The following is a 20,495-nucleotide window of genomic DNA, read 5'->3' on the forward strand; positions in this document are numbered from 1 at the left end:
TGTCAGTGTCAAGTCGGTCATCATTAGTGGAGATGGAGAGGTCCAGGAAGGGGAGGGAGGTGTCAGAGATGGTCCAGGTAAATTTAAGGTCAGGGTGGAATGTGTTGGTGAAGTTGATGAATTGCTCAACCTCCTCGCGGGAGCACGAGGTGGCGCCAATGAAGTCATCAATGTAGTGGAGGAAGAGGTGGGGAGTGGTGCTGGTGTAATTATGGAAGATTGACGGTTCTACGTAGCCAACAAAGAGACAGGCATAGCTGGGGCCCATATGTGTGCCCATGGCTACCCCTTTGGTCTGGAGGAACTGGGAGGATTCGAAGGAGAAATTGTTAAGGGTGAGGACCAGTTCGGCCAAACGAATGAGAGTGTCAGTGGAATGGTACTGTTGGGGACGTCAAGAGAGGAAAAAAACGGAGGGATTGGAGGCCCTGGTCATGGCAGATGGAGGTGTAGAGGGATTGGATATCCATGGTGAAGATGAGGCGTTGGGGGCCGGGGAAACGGAAGTCTTGGAGGAGGTGGAGTGCGTGGGTGGTGTCTCAAATTTTTTTGGGGAGTTCCTGGACTAGGGGGGAATAGGACAGTGTTGAGGTAGGTAGAAATGAGTTCAGTGGGGCAAGAGCATGTTGAGATAATGGGTCGGCTAGGGTGGTCAGGCTTGTGGATCTTGGGAAGGAGGTAGAACCGGGCAGTGCGGGGTTCCCGGACTATGAGGTCAGAAGCTGTGGGTGGGAGATCTCCTGAGGTGATGAGGTTCTGTATGGTCTGGGAGATGATGGTTTGATGATGGGGGGGGTGGGGTCATGGACGAGGGGGCAGTAGGAAGAGGTGTCCTCGAGTTGGCGTTTGGCTTCAGCGGTGTAGAGGTCAGTGTGCCAGACTACCACTGCACCCCCTTTATCTGTTGGCTTGATGGTGAGGTCAGGATTGGAGCAGAGGGATTGGATGGCGGCGCGTTGTGAGGGTGAGAGCTTGGAGTGGGGGAGGGAGGTAGACAGGTTGAGGCGGTTAATGTCCCGGCAGCAGTTGGAAATGAAGAGGTCGAGGGCAGATAATAGGCCGGCGCGGAGTGTCCAGGTGGATGCAGTGTGTTGGAGGTGGGCGAAGGGGTCCTCGGAAGGTGGGCGGGAGTCCTAATTGTGAAAGTAAGCTCGGAGGCGGAGGTGGCGGAAAAAGTGTTCAATTCACGGTGTGTATTAAATTCATTGATGCGTGGATGGAGGAGGATGAAGATGAGTCCTTTGCTGAGGACTGATCGTTCGTCCTCAGTGAGGGGAAGGTCTGGAGAGATGGTGAAAACTCAGCAGGGCTGGGAGCTGGGATCTGGTGTAGGTGTGGAGCTGGGAGTGGGGGCGGAGCCGGTAACTGGAGTGGGTGTGATGGTGGGGGGATACCAGAATTTTAGCTCATCAATACTGAAGGAATGCCAATATATTTCCAATTGACGATGGTACGAGGCTTAGAGGAGAGCTTGCAGCTATTCCCATGTATCTGCTGCTCTTGTCTTTCCAGATTGCAGGCACTGTACATTTGGTAGGTGCTGTCAAAGGAGCCATGGTGAATTTATCCAGTGCATCTTATAGATAGTACACACTGCTGCTCCTGAGTATTGTTGGGGGAGGGAGTGGATGTTTGTGGATGCAGTGCAGTCAAGTGGGCTGAATGGTGTCAAGCATCTTAGCATTAGTGCTTCTGTCATCAAGCAAATGGAGAGTGTCTATCCCATTCCTGACTTGTATCTTGTAGGTGGTGGACAGGTTTTGAGGAAGTGAGTTACTTGTCGCAGGAATCTCACCCTTTCACCTGCTCTTATTTCTATTGTATTGTGCACTCATCAACCAACATCCCTTCTTCTGATCTTACAAGGGAGGGAAGGTTATGATGAAGCAGATGAAGATGGTTGGGCCAAGGACACTACCATGCAGAACTCGTGAAGAGATGCGTCAAAGCTGAGATGACTATCCTCCAACAATTTCAACCCTCTTCCTTTGTGCTAGGGATGACTCCAACCAGCAGCTTTGATGTTAAGGGCTGTCACTCTCACTTCACCCCTGGATTTCAGCCCTTTTATTCCTGCTTGGGCCAAGGCTGTAATGAGGTCAGGAATCGAGTGGCCTTGGCAGAACACAAACTGAGTATAAGTGAAAAGTGCTGCTTGATAACACTGTTGATGACCTCCTCCATCACTTTACTGATGATTGAGAGTAGATTGATTCAGCAGTAAATAGTTGGATTGGAAATGTTCCACATTTAAGCACCTCAAGGGAATGTGGTGTCATATTGATCATGTCACTGGACTAATAGTCCAGAATCCCAAGCTAAGGTTCTGGGGGCATGAGTTCAAATCCCACCATAGCATATGGTGAAATTTGAATTCAATAAGAATTGGGAATAATAACCTAGCAAAATAGCAACCATGTTAACCCAATCAATTATCATTAAAAATAACTTGACTGGTTCACTGATATCCCTTAGGGAAGAATTTTTCCATCTTTACTGGGTCTATCCTAAAAATGATTCCAAACCCAGAGCAGTGTGGTTGATTCTCAAATACCCTCTTGGTGATTAGTGATGGACAATAAGTGCTGGCCTAGCCGGTGACACCTGTGTCCCATGAACAAATAAAACAAAGTTCCTGCCATTTACAGTTACTTTGACCGTTTTCCACCCATTATTGATATTTGACTACGACTTAGAGAATCTAATCTTGAGTTGTTCATATGTTAGAATCATTTAGAATAATGTGTCAGCTTAATTGGTATTTTTGTTTTGCAAGAAAGGTTTTTTTTCATTAATGGAATTTTGTTCTGCGCTGTGACATTCACATCTAATGCGACACAAAAGATGTCTACTGACAGTTTAAAAAGTGACATGTTTGGAATTGTTTTTCCCTGATGATTTCCTGTACCCCACTAATGTGCCGTGATTTCACAGGAGATTGATACCTGGCTTAATGTACTGGGAATAATTAGTACTGTTCTAGCTGTTAAAGCACGTCATGCTTTTTCTCAAGAAGAAAAATGAAAAGCACAAAAAATGAAGGGACAATTGAAGCTGCCAGACCTGTCAGTACTCTGTATTCAGGGACTTCTCTTAAAAACCTAGTTAAGTTGTCTTAGATCTCAGCATCGACAGGATAACTGGCTATCCATTAAGTTTACTACCTCCATAAAGAACCCACCACCGTGAGAAATGATACAATTGAATGGCATATTGTAGGCAATTTTATCACAAGGCATATTTCATTTAATAACATTCTTGTCTGGAACTGAATTGGCAAATTCACTGTCAAGCTCCAAATTGTTTTGTAAATTAGCTGATCTTTGATGGTATTGTTCAAAATGTGTGCTACAGAGTTGACAATACTGAGTTTGGTTTATGTGGGTGGGACAGATTATTGGGCAGGATGAGAATATTGCTGCTGACAGCAGTGTACTTGTAGGTCACACCTTATTAGCACAGTTGAAACATAAAACAGTATATTCTATTTTTCTTTTTAGTTCTCACTAAACTTTCTTCCTCAAACATTCACATGACCACATGGTTCTCTTTTTAAGTTATCACTCACCTGTCTGTTAATCCTGTCCCCAAAACAGATGCTTTATCGATTCTGAAGTGGGAAATCTGGAGTTAATTCCTTAACAGCTTGCAATGAATTCAAAGAAAGGCCCTTTTTTTTTAAATGGGCTAGCTTGTCCTTCAGAAAACCTCGTTGTATCATTGTATTCAATTATGATCTTAGTGGAAGTGGCAAGGCAAGTCTTCCCTTCACAACTGTTGCTCCACCTGCACAGGCTCTATCAGCAACAACCATCTTCCCTTTTACTGCTTCCATTGGCTTGTGATTGTTTAATGTGTCTCAATTTTGCTTGCATTTAAACCTAGTCCTAATCTAGCTACTACTGCACTTACAATTATTTCTGCCCATTGCACTCACTTGCTACTTATTCTTGTCGCTAATGTAAATCTTCTCATTCAAGTTAGGATACAGAGAAACATATGCACTTATGTTTTAAAATTAGCTTTGGTTTTTAATGTTGATCCAGCCTCTGGCACTGTTATTTATGGAACATTTACTCTTTTAAAGTGGCACATGCAACAAAAGTTGAAATGCGTGGTCCAGTTTCACAAGATGGTAAGTTTTGACCATTTTAAAGTTGTCAGTGATCGAATAGTGGTAACTATTACCCATGAAGTTTAGGACTTTTGATTACTATTGAAATGCTTTCATCTGAAGTTTATAAAGTGACACAACTAGACTGTACAGCTATCTTAGGCTTGCCTTTTACTTGATTTATCATACCCACTTTGCCCTGCAGCTTTTCTTTTTAGCATTTGGTGACTTAGGTGGTTTACATTAGTTTTTTGCTGTCAGGAGAACATCATGTGATTAATATAAATGTGAATCCCCCCAGCATTACATGATTATCAATCAAGTTCAATAATCTTTTTAAGCCCTCTTGTGGCTCAGTGGTAACATCCCTACCACTGGACCAACAGGCTCAGTTCAAGTCTGACCTGTTCCATGGGGGAATATCTCCTGAACAAATTGATTTGAGAAAGAGTAATCTGCTTAATTGAACTCCTGTTGCAATCCTTAATATTTCCCACCAGGTGGCATTGCACCAAGTCATTTGTGAGAGCATGGCAGACATCTTTATAACGTAGGAAAGCTAAGTGTTTATGGCCATCTCTGTGGCCGTTGTTTCTATCCCATCCACAAAAGTCATTTATGTATCTCCTTGGTCAATTTGTTTTTAATTCAAATTAACAGCATGTCAGTAATGAGCTATGTTGAATTGTATCCCTAAAATGCTTTCAAAAATGATGCCCATGGCCCTACTGAACTCTCTGCTTTCAGTGTCTACACAAAAGAGCCATTCATTACATAGTTCAGACTTCTAAAAACTGCAGCAGATAGGTCTGGGGCAATTGTTCTCCTGGCCAACTTCTTAAATATGATGAAAATCAACTTGTGTCTTAAGACATAAAGAAAAGCTTTCTACCTAACCTTTCTCCTACCTAATATCTCTCTCAGACAAATACATTTACTGATACAAATAATGGACATGGCATTAAGAATGCCATGGGTCTGGCTCCTACTTTGCTCACCAACATCCAATTTCTTGTGGAAGGCCTAAAACAATCATTAGTGCCTTCATATACATAAATAAGGAACCTAATAAATGTTTTACGTAATTGCCAGGGATATCTGTAAAGTGACCCATCTAATATTAACATACAAATCTTCACCTTGTGTTCTAGGCATGGGGACCTTGGTATTTGGAATAATCTGTCATTGTATTTGTTTTTCCAATTGCACACATATTAGACAATGTCTAATTTTTCTTTATGGATGTTTGAGTATGTGGGCAAGTCTAATAAAGAGTGGTGGGATTCTGTGGACCTGTGGAACAGGCTTTGATTCAGTGGACCCTCTCCCAGTTACAATCAATCCCAAATTTCACCAGTATATAAAAGACGGGCGGTAAAATGTATAGGTGTGACTTAAAATTAGCTGGGCCATTTAAGTTCAGTGCCTGGGACAAGTAGGTCACATTTTCACTTGATGAATTGTGTCAACCTACATTACAGTGTTCCATTACTTTTATAGTGGAGACGAAAATGATTTTGAAGCATAGATAAAGTATGTAAAGCTGTCAAGTCATTTAAACACCCTGTTCTTTAAAATTAAATGAAAGAGCATGCCTTGTCAGTTAGAATAAAAAGATTAGCGCTTTCAATAGATATTGGTTAACATAACCCTAAGCGATTTCATTATTACTGCTTGGCTCATTTCTACAATTATTTCATTGGAGGCAGGTTTTTTTTTAGTCACTCATGCAATGTGGCTGACTGCCCAGCATTTATTGCCCATCCCTAATTGCCATTGAGAAAGTGGTAGTGAGCTGCCTTCTTGAACCATTGCAGTGTTTTGACCTAGTTACAGTAAATGAACTGTGATATACTTTCAAGACAGGATGGTGAGTGGGTTGGAGAGGAGCTTGCATTTGGTGGTGTTCCCATGTATCTGCTGCCATTGACCTTCTAGATATAAATGTTTGAGGGTTTGGAAGGTGTTGTTTAAGGATATTTGCAGAATTTCTGCAGTACATCCTGTAGATAGCATATGCTGCTGCTACTGAGCATTGATGGTGGAGGGGGGTGTATGCTGGTGGATGTGGTACCAGTCAACTGGGGTTCTTTGATCAAGATGATGTCATGCTGCTTAAGTGTAGTTAGAGCTGCACCAATCCAGGCAAGAGAGGAGCACTCCATTACACGTACCTTGTAGCTGATTGACAGGCTTTAGGGAGTCAGGAGGTGACTCAGTTGCCAGGAGGTATTCCTAGCTTCTGACTTGCTCTTGTAGCCACTGTGTTTATGCAGTGAATCCAGTTGAATTACTCATCAATGGTAACTACAAGGATGTTGCTAGTGGGGGAATTCAGTGATGGCAACACCTGATGGCAGTGACTAGATAGTAATTTCTTGGCATTTGTGTTGTCAACCTAAGCCGGGATATTATCCAGATCTTATTGCATTTGAACATGGACTGTTTCAGTATCTGAGGAGTTGTGAATTGTGCTGAACATTGTGTCATCATCAACAAACATTCCCTCTTTGAACCTTAATGTAGAGGAAAGGTCATTGGTGTAGCAGTTTAAGATGGTTGGACCTAAGACAAAGGACTAGGCCTAAGGAACTCCCACAGAGGTGTCCTGGAGCTGACCTCCAGTAGTCACAACCGCTTCCATAGGTGCTAGCTATGACTCCAACCACCAGAATCAAAAAGTGTGGTGCTGGAAAAGTACAGTCAGTCAAGCAGCATCTGAAGAGCAGGAGAGTCAACATTTCGAGCATAAGCTCTTCATCGATCTCTAGTATATGCGGTCCTCACTTTCTCCCACTATTGATTCTAGTTTTCTCGGGCTTCTTGATGCCACACATGGTTGAATGTAGCCTTGGTATCAAGGGCTGTCATATTCACCTTACCTCTGGAAATCAGCTCTTTTGTTCATGTTTGAACAATACAGGAGCTGAGTGGCCCTGGTGGAACCCTAACTATGCGTCACTGAACAGGTTATTGCTGAGCCAGCTTGGCGAGGGGACAGAAAGTTCTGGAGCACAAGTCTTCAGTACAATTGCTGAAATGCTGTCAGGGCCCATAGCCTTTGCATTATCCAGTGCCTCCAACTGTTCCTTGATATCATTTGGAGTGAATTGAATTGGCTGAGTACTGGGATTCTGGGGACCACTTGGAAGCTGAGATGAATCATCCACTCGGCACTTCTGGCTGAAAATTGGTGTGAGTGCTTCAAACTTAATTTTTTGCCATTACGTGTTGGGCTCTTCCATCATTGAGGATGAGGACATTTGTGGAGCTTCCTTCTTCACTGAGTTGTTTAATTGTTCACTATCATTCCTGACAGAATGTGGCAAGACTGCAGAGTTTAGATCTGATCGGTTGGTTGAGGGGCCAGTTAGCTCAACCATTTGCTGTTCCTGCTGTTTGGCATGCAAGTACTCTGATTTGGTAACTTCACCAGGTTGACACCTCATCTTCAGGTATGCCTGGTGGTGCTCCTGGCATGCCCTCCTGCACTGTCTATTTAACCGGGGTTGATCCCATGGCTTGATGAGAATAATTGTGCGGGATATGCTGGGCCATTAGGTTACAGACTATGTTGTTGTTCTGTTGCTGTTGTTGGTCCATAGCACCTCATGGATGTTCAGTCTTGAGTGCTAGATCTGTTTGAAATCTGTCCCATTTAGCAAGGTGATAGTGCTACACAACACAGTAGAGGTTATTCTCAATTGAAGGCAGGACTTTGTCTCCAAAAGAACTATGCAGTGGTACACTTACCAATACTGTCATGATCAGATGCATCTGTAACCGACAGATTGGTAAGGATTAGGTCAGTTATGTTTTTCCCTCTTGTTGGTTCCCTCACCTCCTCCCCAGACCCAGTCTAGCAGTTACGTCCTTTAGGACATGACCGGCTTGCTCAGTCGTACTGCTGCTGAGCCACTCTTCATGGTGGGCATCCAAAGGCCTTACCAAGAATACATTTTGTGCCTTGCTACCTTCAGCAGCTGAGGGAGGATGGTACATGATAAGCAGGAGGTTTCCTTGCCCAGTTTTAACCTGAAGCCAGGATTTGAAGTCAGTGTTGAGGACTCCCAGGGTAATTCCGAACTGACTGTATACCACTGTGCCACCACCTCTGCTGGATATGTCCTGTCCCACCAGCAGGAAATATCCAGGGATGGTGATGGTAGTGTCTGGGACATAGTCATAATCTCTGAATCATACCTGACAGACAATGTCAGTCTGTTGCTTGACTAGTCTGTGAGACAGCTCTCTCAACTTTATTACTAGCCTCCAGATGTTAGTGAGGAGGACTTTGCAGGGTTGACAATACTGGCTCTGCTGTTGTCTTTCCTGCTGCCTAGATCATTGCCAGGTAGTCTATCTGGTTTCAGTTCTTCGTTGAGACTTCACTGCAATTGATACAACTGAGTAGCTCGCTAGAACACTCCAGAAGGGAGTTGAGTCAATCACATTGCTATGGTCAGAGAAGGTTCACTAGGATGATTCCTGGGGTGCAGGGATTATCTTATGTGTAAAAATCAAATAGGTTGGGACTCTAGTCATTGGCACTTAAAAGAACGAGAGGTGATCACATTTCGATGTACAGGATTCTTAAGGGGCTTGACAGGGTAAATGCTGAGAGGATGATTCCCCTCATTACAGCGAAGCAGAATTAAGAAGCATGGACACATGAAATCTCTTTACAGGAGCTGGTTAATAGAATTTACACCTCTTGTTGAAGCATTTGAAACAATGTTAAAAAAACTTTACCAAGTACCACATCCTAGTAGGTGTTGCAAATATCACAATGCCAGATGTTGTCATTTGGGAAAGTATCATAGAACCTTCACAGTATGGCTCCAATACAAGTACACCCTTCCTAAAGCATGGAGAGCTAAACTGTTCATAGTATTCCATGTCTGGTTTCACTAAAGCTCTGTTGTAAGAGTTTGATATCCTTGAACTTCAATGCCCTTGCAATAAAGGCCAATGCATCTGTTGTCTTTCTAGTTTCCTACTCCTTTTTCTGCTTCTTGTACAAGTACACTCAAATCCTTCTCTCATTAACATTTAAAAGGTTTATGCTTTTTAAAGAAAAATTTTACTTTTTATCATTCTTGTGACTATAATGAATCCTTCGCCTCAGAACCTCCGCCTGCCACCTTGTTGCTCACTCACTTAACCAAAAACTTTGCAGTTTCATTGCATCTTGCCCACATTTTACATTCCCACCAAGTTTTGTCTCATTAACAAAAGTATATGTTCTCTGTCTCTCTTTCTTATGATATTAATATGGTTCCTTCCAGTTCACAATTAGTTGTAGCCTAGCAACTTGAAAATTCCCCATTAATCCATACTCTGATTGCTGTTTGTTTAAAAATTGGAGTCCCTTCAAAACTGATTTTTTTCCTCTTATTTCCTAAGTAGCATGTAAGCTCATGTAATTGCTGCTACAGCACTATCTTCTTTCCACAAAAATAAATCTTCCATTTTTTTTAAGGATAAAATGAAGGTGACGATATAAGTAATCGGGCTCACCAAGACCACTTTGTTCCATAAGCAGACAGCAGTCGTGTATGGTGCCATATGTAGTCTGTTATCGATGCAGTGTTTCAGAAAGCAAGAATTTCTAGGAACAAAAAAAATGAAAACAAACCTTCATATGAAGATGGGAAAGGGAGCACTGGTTATTGTGACATTCAAGCTGGAAGGATTGAAATGTTTGATTGGTGTAGAGTAAATTACTAGCCCCTAGAAATAGGGTATATCAACAAGCATTGTTATTCAGCAATCCTTGAAAAGTGACAGACCCTTCAGAAGATGGGGGTGAGGAGAATTGCTTTTCTCTCAAAGTCATGAATTTTTGGAACTCTCTCTTTCACAGAGAACAGAGAAGGCAGGATATTAATTATTTTTAAGGTCGTGTTCTCAGATTCTTGATGAACAAGGGAGTTAGAGGTTATCAGGATGGGTGGGAATGTGGAGTTCAGGCCATAATTATATCAGCCATGATCCCTTAAATGGTGAAGCAGGTTTGAGGAGTTGAATAGCCTATTCATGCTCCTAATTCATTTGATTGTAATTGAGAAAATATCAACAGCTATGAATTGTGCAGCCCTGTTGAATAGATAATGTTCTTCTTACATTAGATGGCAACTTCCTAATTATAACATGACAAAGGTTATTCAATGTTGCACAGAAGCAATTACTGTAAGGAAATTCAAAATAGTGAACTTTGCTGGTATGTTAACATTTCATGACTATTAATACCTAAAGAAACCATGATACCCCCCCGCTCCGCAAACATCATCCCTGAAAATACTAGATATTAGTCATGAAGCCTGCAAACTTGCCATTTTTATCCAAGTTGTGTATTTCTCATAGGAGAAAGTGAAGGCTGCAAATACTGGGGATCAAAGTCAAAAAGTATAGTGCTGGAAAGGCACAGCCAGTCAGGCAGCATCCAGAGAGCAGGAGAGTTGATGTATTGAGCATCATCTCTTCTTGATGATGATGAAGAGCTTATGCTCAAAACGTTGACTCTCCTGCTCCTCAGATGCTGCCTGATTGGCGGTGCTTTTCCAGCACCACACGCTTTGACTGTATTTCTCATAGGTTATCTGAATAGGTCCGGGGGCTTAGTTAGGAAAAAAGTTGTTTTCATTGAAAATTTCTCACGGTTAGTATCTACTTGACTTTTCTTCTTAATGAGAGCTATCAGGTTACCACAGGCTCAAAAAGAACAGAAAGAAATGACAATTTTTAATTCATAATTTTTATTTAGCTGTGATTTGTTGACAGATGTCACACTTTGACTAAACTGTTTTGTGGTTATTGCAAGTATTTGAATCAGAATCACATCTGTTCCATTGAGTAACATTTATCATAAAATCAAAACGTATTATCCATCATTTCATGTGTATCTATCCTGATATTTGCTGTAAGATTCTTTTTGTTTGCAGTTTCCAAATCATGTCTAGTCTGTAATAATTAGTATTTGTAGATGTTCCTAAATTTAGTCAGTAGTGATGTTTCAGATCAATAAGATCTGTTGCAGAAGCTGCCACAGGGATGTAAGCCATGAATTCGGATGTAACATAAATATTTGTTGTAGTAGTAGTATAACAGCACATAGGCTGGCTGAGAATAAATGGCTGAACTTGTTAATAGTCAGCTCATCAAGTTAAATTGAGTGGTTCCGTGGAAATAGGCTATTCAATCCACGTGGTCTTGCCATTGTCTGTGCCTTACAAGAACTTCCTCCTAACCTACTTTGTCTAAAGCTTTTTTGTAAGTCATTCTGTTCTTTTGATGTTTGTGTGCTTAAATAGCTTCCTTTTAGATATATCTATTCTATTCCCTCAAAACTCCCTGATTTCCATATTGTTACTATTTTTTGGATAGAGATTTTTCCTAAACTCCCTATTGGATTTATTAGTGACTAGCTCATATGTATGACTTCTAGGTTTGGTGAGCATATTGATAGAAACATTTTCTCCCTTCCTATTCTATTAAACTCTACTGACAATCTCTATTAGATCATCCATCAGCTATCTCTTCTGTAGGCAATAAGGTGTCAATCTATTGGGCTTTTCATCTTAAATATATCATCTCAGTTTGACATAATTCTTGTGCATCTTCATTGCATCTTCATGGATGCATCTGAATCCATTAAATAAAATGGGAACCAAAACTGTACAACACACTCTAAGTGGACAAAAGATCAAGGCAAAGAGCTGATGAAGTGTAGAAATGATGATTTTCTTTTTGTTAAGGATTGCAGAACTGGAGTTAATAGTTTTGAAACAGATGACAGAATATGTTTAGAAAGATACAAAGCTCCTTCTGGTGTATGATTGATTAAATATGTTATTCCAGGTATAGAATTCCAATTTCATACAGGAAGTGAACATATGGATATGTTTTGCTGGAGACTGAAACATTCCATGTTCTGAATTAACACCTGAATATACAGAAATTAAATGTGCAAAAATGCTCATATGAACATAATGGTCTGAATTCCTTGTGTTTTTGTCAGGAGGTACATGCCCCAGCTAGTTGCATGTTTCCCACCAGATTGTGTATCCAGGATTTGTGATAAGTTGAACCTTTTTCGTCTTTTCTGAGAAGATGGTTTTTGAAGTTTACTTTCAGATGCAGTTCAATGTTAAGCCACAGAACTCCACATATTTTCAGCACTGGGAATGTTAACAGTTGGAATCAAAAATTAAAACTGACAAATCATAGCATGAATTGTTTAATTTTGCAATATACGCATATAAGTCCTCTACATTGAATATAAAGGGGAAGGTCACTATTTCCATACTGTGTGACAGACCTTCTGGCTTGCTAATCATGATCCAATTGTCCTGCTTTTTGGAAGACCAGATCTACATAAATGCACTTCATTAAATTACTAAATGGATTTTATAATAGACATCATAGTATAAACAAAATAATCTGTGATGTTTTTCTGAAGGTCTCCAAATTTCTCAGTCAGTTAAACATATTAACACTTTACTGAGAACATATCTTGCACAATTATTCCCAAATCCTAAGTAGTTTTGCTGTTTATGAACTCTTAGTTTCCACGGACAACGAATCTTGAGTTTACACCTTATCTTGCAGTTCACTGTGAGCAACACCATGTAGATTTTCTTTTGTTGTTGTTGAACTGAAATGTAGGATCCATATTTTCAATGTAGAACAAAGAACTGTGGATGCTAAAGATATGAAATGAAAACAGAAATTGCTGAAAAAACTCTGCAGATGCTGCCCAACCTATTGAGTTTCTCCAGCAATTGTGTACATCTGTTTTAATGATTTGCTTATATCAGCAGCTGTAACATTGGAGTCCACTTTATTTAAAGTTATTTTGGGTATGATACCCAGCAACAATTTTAAAGCACCAGTTTTCATGTTCTAATCCATAATAATGAATTTTTACAGTTAAGATGTGTACTAATATTTCCGCAAAATTAATAATGGATAGCTGTCTTCCACTTGCAGAAATAAAGGTACCTTTCAGGGAGTTTATTGGGCCTGTGATTTGGTGTTGTAGATTCTACATTGGCTTGACATTTATTCTGTGATAGTTATAACAAAATTCTTCAATCAGTTTAAACTGCAGTCCAGTATTTGAATGCCTAATCTGGATTTAACACAGCAGTGTTGGTGGAAGTATTGTATTGTATGAGGTGAATTTTTTTTATGTGCGACGTTAAACTGAGAGCCATGAGTAATTAGATCTTAAGCCCTTAAGAAAACTGAGAAGAAATTAGGCCATTTAGCCCATTGTGTCTGCTCTGCCATTCAATCATGGTTGATAAGTTTCTCATTCCCATTCTTCCACCTTCTCCCTGTAACCCTTGCTCCCCTTGACAATCAAGAACCTATCTATCTCAGTCTTAAGTATACTCAATGACCTGGCCTCCATAGCATTCTATGGTAATGAATTCCATAGATCCACTACTCTCTGGCTGAAGATGTTTCCCTTGATCTCCATTCTAAAAAATCTTCCCTTTACTCTAAGGCTGTGCCCTCAGATCCGAGTCTCTCCTACCAATGGAAACATCTTTCCAACACCCACTCTGTCCAGGCCACTCAAGATTCTGTAAGTTTCAATTAGATCAATTCTATTGTCTTGTCTGACTTTTAGCTCTCAATTGACATTACTAATAAAATCAAGGCACATAAATATTTCTTTAAAATAAAAGAACTATTTACAAATATTGCATGCGCACTCATTGGATTGTGTTTTCGTTTATGCATCAGTTACCCAATGAAAATTTTAAGAAAGTTGATGTCTTGGCCATCCAAATAAGAATGGTCAATGGGCCAGTGTAATTCCAGTGATTCACCTGCTGGGAAGCTGACTCCATCCATTGTCTGGATTTTGGTCACAGCAGGAAAGCTGCTTACTGAATTGAAAATTTAGGCAGGTAGCCATCATTCCTGAGCCAGTCACCCTCCACAGCCACCCAGAGTTGGCAATAGAATGGAAAACTGGCATGCAGTTCTGCAATGCCTAATTGTCTATGTGTACACCTCTACAGCCCAACCAATAATGGGCCCATTAAATTTGTTAAATAAAAGTCTGCTACAAAGTGTCAACTGACAAAGTCATGAGCTGAAGAATACTACTTTATTGATTCCAAAAATAATGAGTTATCTAACATTACATGAATCTCCAATGAATAACAATCCCAAACTTTCATTTAATGGAAAAATTGTTTACAGCGCACTAATAAGAAACAGCATTTTTAAAACAGATTTCACGATAACCTTCAGATAATTGTTATGGTTAACAAACTTTGTATAAACACCACAAATTAAAACTCAAAACTCAATTTTCAAAACTTAATATTATACTGTGAACAAAACTCAGTTTTTCAAAGGGAGATCTACAAACATGACAGGCTTATGATATTAATGTAGAAAAGGACATCAGAATAGAATGCAGGGAATGTCTGATTTGTAGATTGTAAAATACATAAACATGCACACTCTGACACAGATGAGAATGCTGTGAAGGCTGCATTTTTCTTAGCAAATGAGAAGTGTTTCATGGGCTGACGAACCTGAGATTGACCTTCATCTTCACCATTCTCAGGTTAGACAGTCCTTGAGGCACATCTCTACGTTATCTTTCAGCTCTTGGTGTTCAGTGTTTCTTTGATCCTGTATGGGATTCATATAAACTATAAACTTGTACATACAGCTGACAAATTCTCAAAATTATCAAATAATGGTGAAAAGCAAAAAAAGTGAAAAATAGCATTTTGCAATTACTGAAAATTTTTACCAAAATGATTTGCAAATGCAAGTGCACGCTTTGCAAATTCCCATTGACTTGCATTTGCATGTACACCAAGTGTTTTGATATCAGAACACTCTGATTTTACATTAAAATACACCCATTGTAAGATTCTTATAATTTTTGCATTTTATTTTAAACTTTAAAAATGTTTGCATCAAGTGGAATAACTTCACTGAATTCACCAACATTGCATTAAAAAATGCTAATTCCACAGTTTAGTTCCTTCCTTTAGCTAAAAAGCTTTGTCTGGGAATATTAGCCAGGCTAGCCTGTATATAATCAATACTGTACAGTTATACCTGTAACATATATTTTCTAAATGTGTTCCGGCCTTTTCATACGGGCATTAACTGTTTATTTTAAATTGTCAACAAACTGTCAAAATTGCAGACAAGTAACTTTACATCATCTAAAGGGATGTCTTAACACTTGAGCAAGCATAAGTTCGACTTCATTTGCTGGCTGTTATTTATCCCCCACAAATAAATGTCCTGGTTATTACCATCTTACTGTGCACAAATTGGTCACCATGCTTACTATAATAAAATCACAGAAGGCTAACATTTGACCAATCATACTTGCATGACTCTTCAGATGGGCATTGTTACCTATTGCCGATCACCTGCTTTCTCCCCATAACTTTGAATATTTAGTTTTATCAAATAACCTTCCAATGCCCTCTTGAACACCTCATTTGAACCTGCCCCTTGAACACTTTTGTGTAGTGCATTCCACACAATCACTACAGGGTGTTCTGGTGTAATACACTGGCTGTGTTCTTCTGCAACCTCGTGCTATAGAAAATCACGCTTTGAAAAACTGCTTTAGAAAATTGCACTGTACAAGATCTCAAGAGAAATTGGTTTACCTGTTCGGTAGAAAGTTTGTGTTATCAAAACAATGTCCACAATTCATCAATCGCATTATAGCCAATTCACATGGCTGAAATGTATGTTATACTGGAACAACCTGAACTCGCTGAAGGGGAGAAAAGTTTTTCTCATCATCCTTGCTTTTTCTGCAAATCACTCATTTGTCATCTTGAATTGTCTTGTTTTTAATTTTACAAACCAGTGCAGTTTCTTCCTGTCTATTCTGAGAACCTGCACATGATTTTGAAAACCTTCATGAGATCTCCTCTTAGCTGCTTTCACCTCAAGGAGAACAGTCCCACTTCTTCAATCTATCCTCATACTGAAGTTTCTCATCTCTGTAAATATTCTTGTAAATCACTTCTGAGCTTTCTCCAATGTATTCACATCCCTCCTGTAATGTGGTATGAGGTCTGGCTGAGGTCTTGTACAAATTCAACATCATATCATTGCTTTTGTACTAAATGCCTCTATTAATAAAATCAAGGATACTGTATTGTTTACTTACTGCTGTCTCCGCCTGTAATGCCAACTTCAATTATCTGTGCCTGCATGCACCCAGGTACTTCTGCTCCTGCAAATCCCTTAGAATTTTACCCCTATTTTATTTTGTTTTCTATGCACTTCCTCCCAAAGTGCATCACCTCACACTTTTCTGCATTGAAACCCATCCACCATCTTCTTTCCACTTCAGCAACTTATCTATATCCTCTTGGAATTTTCCATTGTCCTCCTCATACTTCACAATTCTTCATAGTTCATGTTCTCTGCAAACTTAAAAATTGTCCTCTGCACACAAAGGTCGAGATAACTAATTTATATCAGAAAAATCAAGGGTTTCCAATATTGACCTCTGGGAACCTCCACCACAAACATTCCTCCAGCTTAAAAAATATCACTGACCATTACTTTTCACCTATGACTCAGCTAATTTTGTATCCACTTTCTACTATCCCTTTTATTCCATGATCTAGGTAGAGTCACCCCAGTCCCAGAAGAGCACTCTCTCCATAGAGAATTTAACTGGATGGTGAATTTAACTGGATTCCTACCACACTTCAGGCAAGGGGTTAGATGGAAAAAGTTGGATGCATTGCATCTGTTCCTGGTGCCTTGCCAACTTAAATACCAACAGCCTACCCAACTTGTCTGCCTTTTCAGTTTTGAAACTTGTTTTACTTTATCTTAAGCTGCCTGGAAGACAGCGGAAATAAAATTTTGGATCTGTTTATCCTATCTGTCCCTTTTGAGAATCTATACCTTAACAGTACCCAGACCACCTCCTCTTTTGAAGGTAGCCCATTGTTCAGTTACTGTTTATACCCCCAGCCTCTCATTCCAGTACATCCTACAAAGGTCTGTTCTTGCTCTGTCAAAGTCCATCTTCCAACAATTGACTTTTCTCACTCTGATTTGTTGCACATCATTCTTCACAATCATTGTGAACTTTACAATATAATATTTCAACAGTACATCAATGACACTTCATAAAGTGCATAGCTGCTAAAGCATTGAAAAAGTATACATTTCTTTCAAAGAACATGCATTGTTTGATGTTCCTCAGTTACTGTTTCAAAGCAGTGTACCTTAACACACAAACTTAACATATTTGTGTTCCTATCACTTAACCTCACCAACAATAATGGTTATCAGAAATTTGGCAAAAGAGGGCAACAGGCCGAGCATGAAATTCCATCTAGTCAAATTAATCATTAAAAAGAAATTTTGTGCAGCCCACCTTGACTCCAGTATGTCTTTTCAATTGCCAAAGAAATTCATGTTCGGTTTTCTATATGCAATATCAGAATTAATAATTTTTCTATGTATTCACAAACACTGGCAACAAACCTTTTAAAAATAAATATTAGAAATTACTATTAACAGTACTGAAATTGCGAACAGAAATAAAATCTGGAGTATTTTCGTGGTTAGTATTTAAAATAGATAGTGGTGCTGGAAGAGCGCAGCAGTTCAGGCAGCATCCAAGGAGCAGTAAAATCGACATTTCGGGCAAAAGCCCTTCATCAGGAATACAGGCAGAGAGCCTGAAAGGTGGAGAGATAAATGAGAGGAGGGTGGGGGTGGGGAGAGAGTAGCATAGAGTACAATAGGTGAGTGGGGGAGGGGATGAAGGTGATAGGTCGGGGGGGAGGGTGGAGTGGATAGGTGGAAAAGAAGATAGGCCGGTAGGACAAGTCATGGGGACAGTGCTGAGCTGGAAGTTTGGAACTGGGGTGAGGTGGGGGGGGGAAGGGGAAATGAGGAAACTGTTGAAGTCCACATGATGCCCTGAGGTTGAAGTGTTCCGAGGCGGAAGATGAGGCATTCTTCCTCCAGGCATCTGGTGGTGAGGAAGCGGCGGTGAAGGAGGCCCAGGACCTCCATGTCCTCAACAGAGTGGGCGGGGGAGTTGAAATGTTGGGCCACAGGGCGGTGTGGTTGATTGGTGCAGGTGTCCCGGAGATGTTCCCTAAAGCGCTCTGCTAGGAGGCGTCCAGTCTCCCCAATGTAGGGGAGACCGCATCGGGAGCAACGGATACAATAAATGATATTGGTGGATGTGCAGGTAAAACTTTGATGGATGTGGAAGGCTTCTTTAGGGCCTTGGATGGAGGTGAGGGAGGAGGATGGGTGCAGCAGATGCCTGGAGGAAGAACACCTCATCTTCCGCCTCAGAACACTTCAACCCCAGGGCATCAATGTGGACTTCAACAGTTTCCTCATTTTCCCCTTCCCCCCCCCCCCACCTCACCCCAGTTCCAAACTTCCAGCTCAGCACTGTCCCCTTGACTTGTCCTACCTGCTTATCTTCTTTTCCACCTATCCACTCCACCCTCACCCCCCCCCGAACTACCACCTTCATCTCCTCCCCCACTCACCTATTGTACTCTATGCTACTTTCTCCCCACCCCCACCCTCCTTTGTGGGCGGCACGGTGGCACAGTGGTTAGCACTGCTGCCTCACAGCGCCAGAGACCCGGGTTCAATTCCCGACTCAGGCGACTGACTGTGTGGAGTTTGCACGTTCTCCCCGTGTCTGCGTGGGTTTCCTCCGGGTGCTCCGGTTTCCTCCCACAGTCCAAAGATGTGCAGGTTAGGTGAATTGGCCATGCTAAATTCCCCTTAGTGATAGGTAATAAGGGGTAAATGTAGGGGTATGGGTGGGTTGCGCTTCGGCGGGTCGGTGTGGACTTGTTGGGCCGAAGGGCCTGTTTCCACACTGTAAGTAATCTAATCTAATCTAATCCTCTCACTTATCTCTCCACCCTTCAGCCTCTCTGCCTGTATTCCTGATGAAGGGCTTTTGCCCGAAATGTCGATTTTACTGCTCCTCGGATGCTGCCTGAACTGCTGTGCTCTTCCAGCACCACTAATCCAGAATCTGGTTTCCAGCATCTGCAGTCATTGTTTTTACCTTTAAGAACTAGTTGCCATTTTAATTTTAAAATGGTGGACTGAGTATGACATGGATGTTGCCGCTGCTTCTGAGATTCAGGCTTATTTCTAAATTAACTTCTACATTTCTTATGAACAAGAAATCTTTGGAGGTATTTGGGTCAAACGCAGATAGGTGAGACATATTTAGTTTTGGATAGTGGTCATTGGTTTGTTTCTGTGCTCTATAACTCTGGCAGGATTTATGGGGAAGATAATCAGCTATCATTTTATTACTAAATTAATTTTAATGGTGGGAATAAGGCAGGCCAAGTGGCTGAGGTGTCAGTGGGGAGGGATTTGTGGCCAGTGATCATAATTCTATTAGTTTCCAAATAGTGATGGAAAAGGATAGATCTGATCTAAAAGTTAAAGTTCTAAATTAGAGAAATGCCAAATTTGATGGTATTACAGCAAGAACTTTCAGAAGTTGAGTGGGGGTGGCTATTCATGGTAAAGGGATCGCTGGAAAATGGGAGGCCTTCAAAAATGACAGAGTCCAGAGACAGTATGTTCCTGTTACTGAGAAGGGCAAGGCTGGTAGGTTAGGGAATGCTGGATGACTAGAAAAATGAGATTCTTGTCAAGAAAAAGGAGGAGTTCCTGATGAAGGATTTATGCCTGAAACATCGACTCTCCTGCTCCTCAAATGCTGCCTGACCTGCTACGTTTTTCCAGCACCACATATTTTGACTATGACTCTCCAGTGTCTGCAGTGTTCACTTTCTCCTATACGTCACATGTAGACAGCTTGGATCAAGTGAAACGTAGAAGTGTATAAGGGCAGCAGGAGCATACTCAAAGGAAATCAGGAGGCCAAAAAAGAGACATGAGGTAGCTTTGGCATATAGAGTTAAAGAGATTCCACAAATACATTAAGGACAAAAGAGTAACTAGGGAGAGAATAGGGCCCCTAGCCCACAGTGATTTAAAGATAAATAAGACTGTTTGTGTGGAACTGCAGGAGTTGGGGGAGAGATTAAATGTGTATTTTGCGTCAGTATTTACTTGGAGAAGGATACAGAAGCTGGAGAACTTGGAGAAATAAATAGTGATACCTTGATAAGTGTCCGTATTACAGAGGAGGAAGTGCTGGCTGCCTTGAAATGCATAAACCTGGATAAATACCTGGGATCTAATCAGTTGTACTCCAGAGCTTTGTGGGAAGATAGGAAGTGATTGTTCAGCCCCTTGCTAAAATATTTGTATCATCGATAGCCATGTAGATGGAGGTATAATCAAAAATAATCAGTGTTTTTGACATTATTTTGGC

At 40.8% G+C, this 20,495-nt stretch overlaps 1 long non-coding RNA gene across 2 annotated transcripts in view; it reads right to left on the bottom strand.

The window, feature by feature from the left end:
* Positions 1-20,495, bottom strand: part of LOC122560131 (uncharacterized) — a 37,066-nt gene that overhangs the window by 11,948 nt on the left and 4,623 nt on the right. For both annotated transcript variants that reach the window (XR_015759574.1, XR_015759573.1), the window contains exon 2: positions 9,635-9,725. This is a non-coding gene — a long non-coding RNA (uncharacterized LOC122560131). The remainder of the gene's footprint in view (positions 1-9,634; positions 9,726-20,495) is intronic.

This window comes from Chiloscyllium plagiosum, unplaced genomic scaffold, assembly GCF_037043375.1.
Source record: "Chiloscyllium plagiosum isolate Xiang-an unplaced genomic scaffold, Cpla_swu_hap1 HiC_scaffold_15, whole genome shotgun sequence".
In the NCBI taxonomy this organism is placed as follows: Eukaryota; Metazoa; Chordata; class Chondrichthyes; order Orectolobiformes; family Hemiscylliidae; genus Chiloscyllium; species Chiloscyllium plagiosum.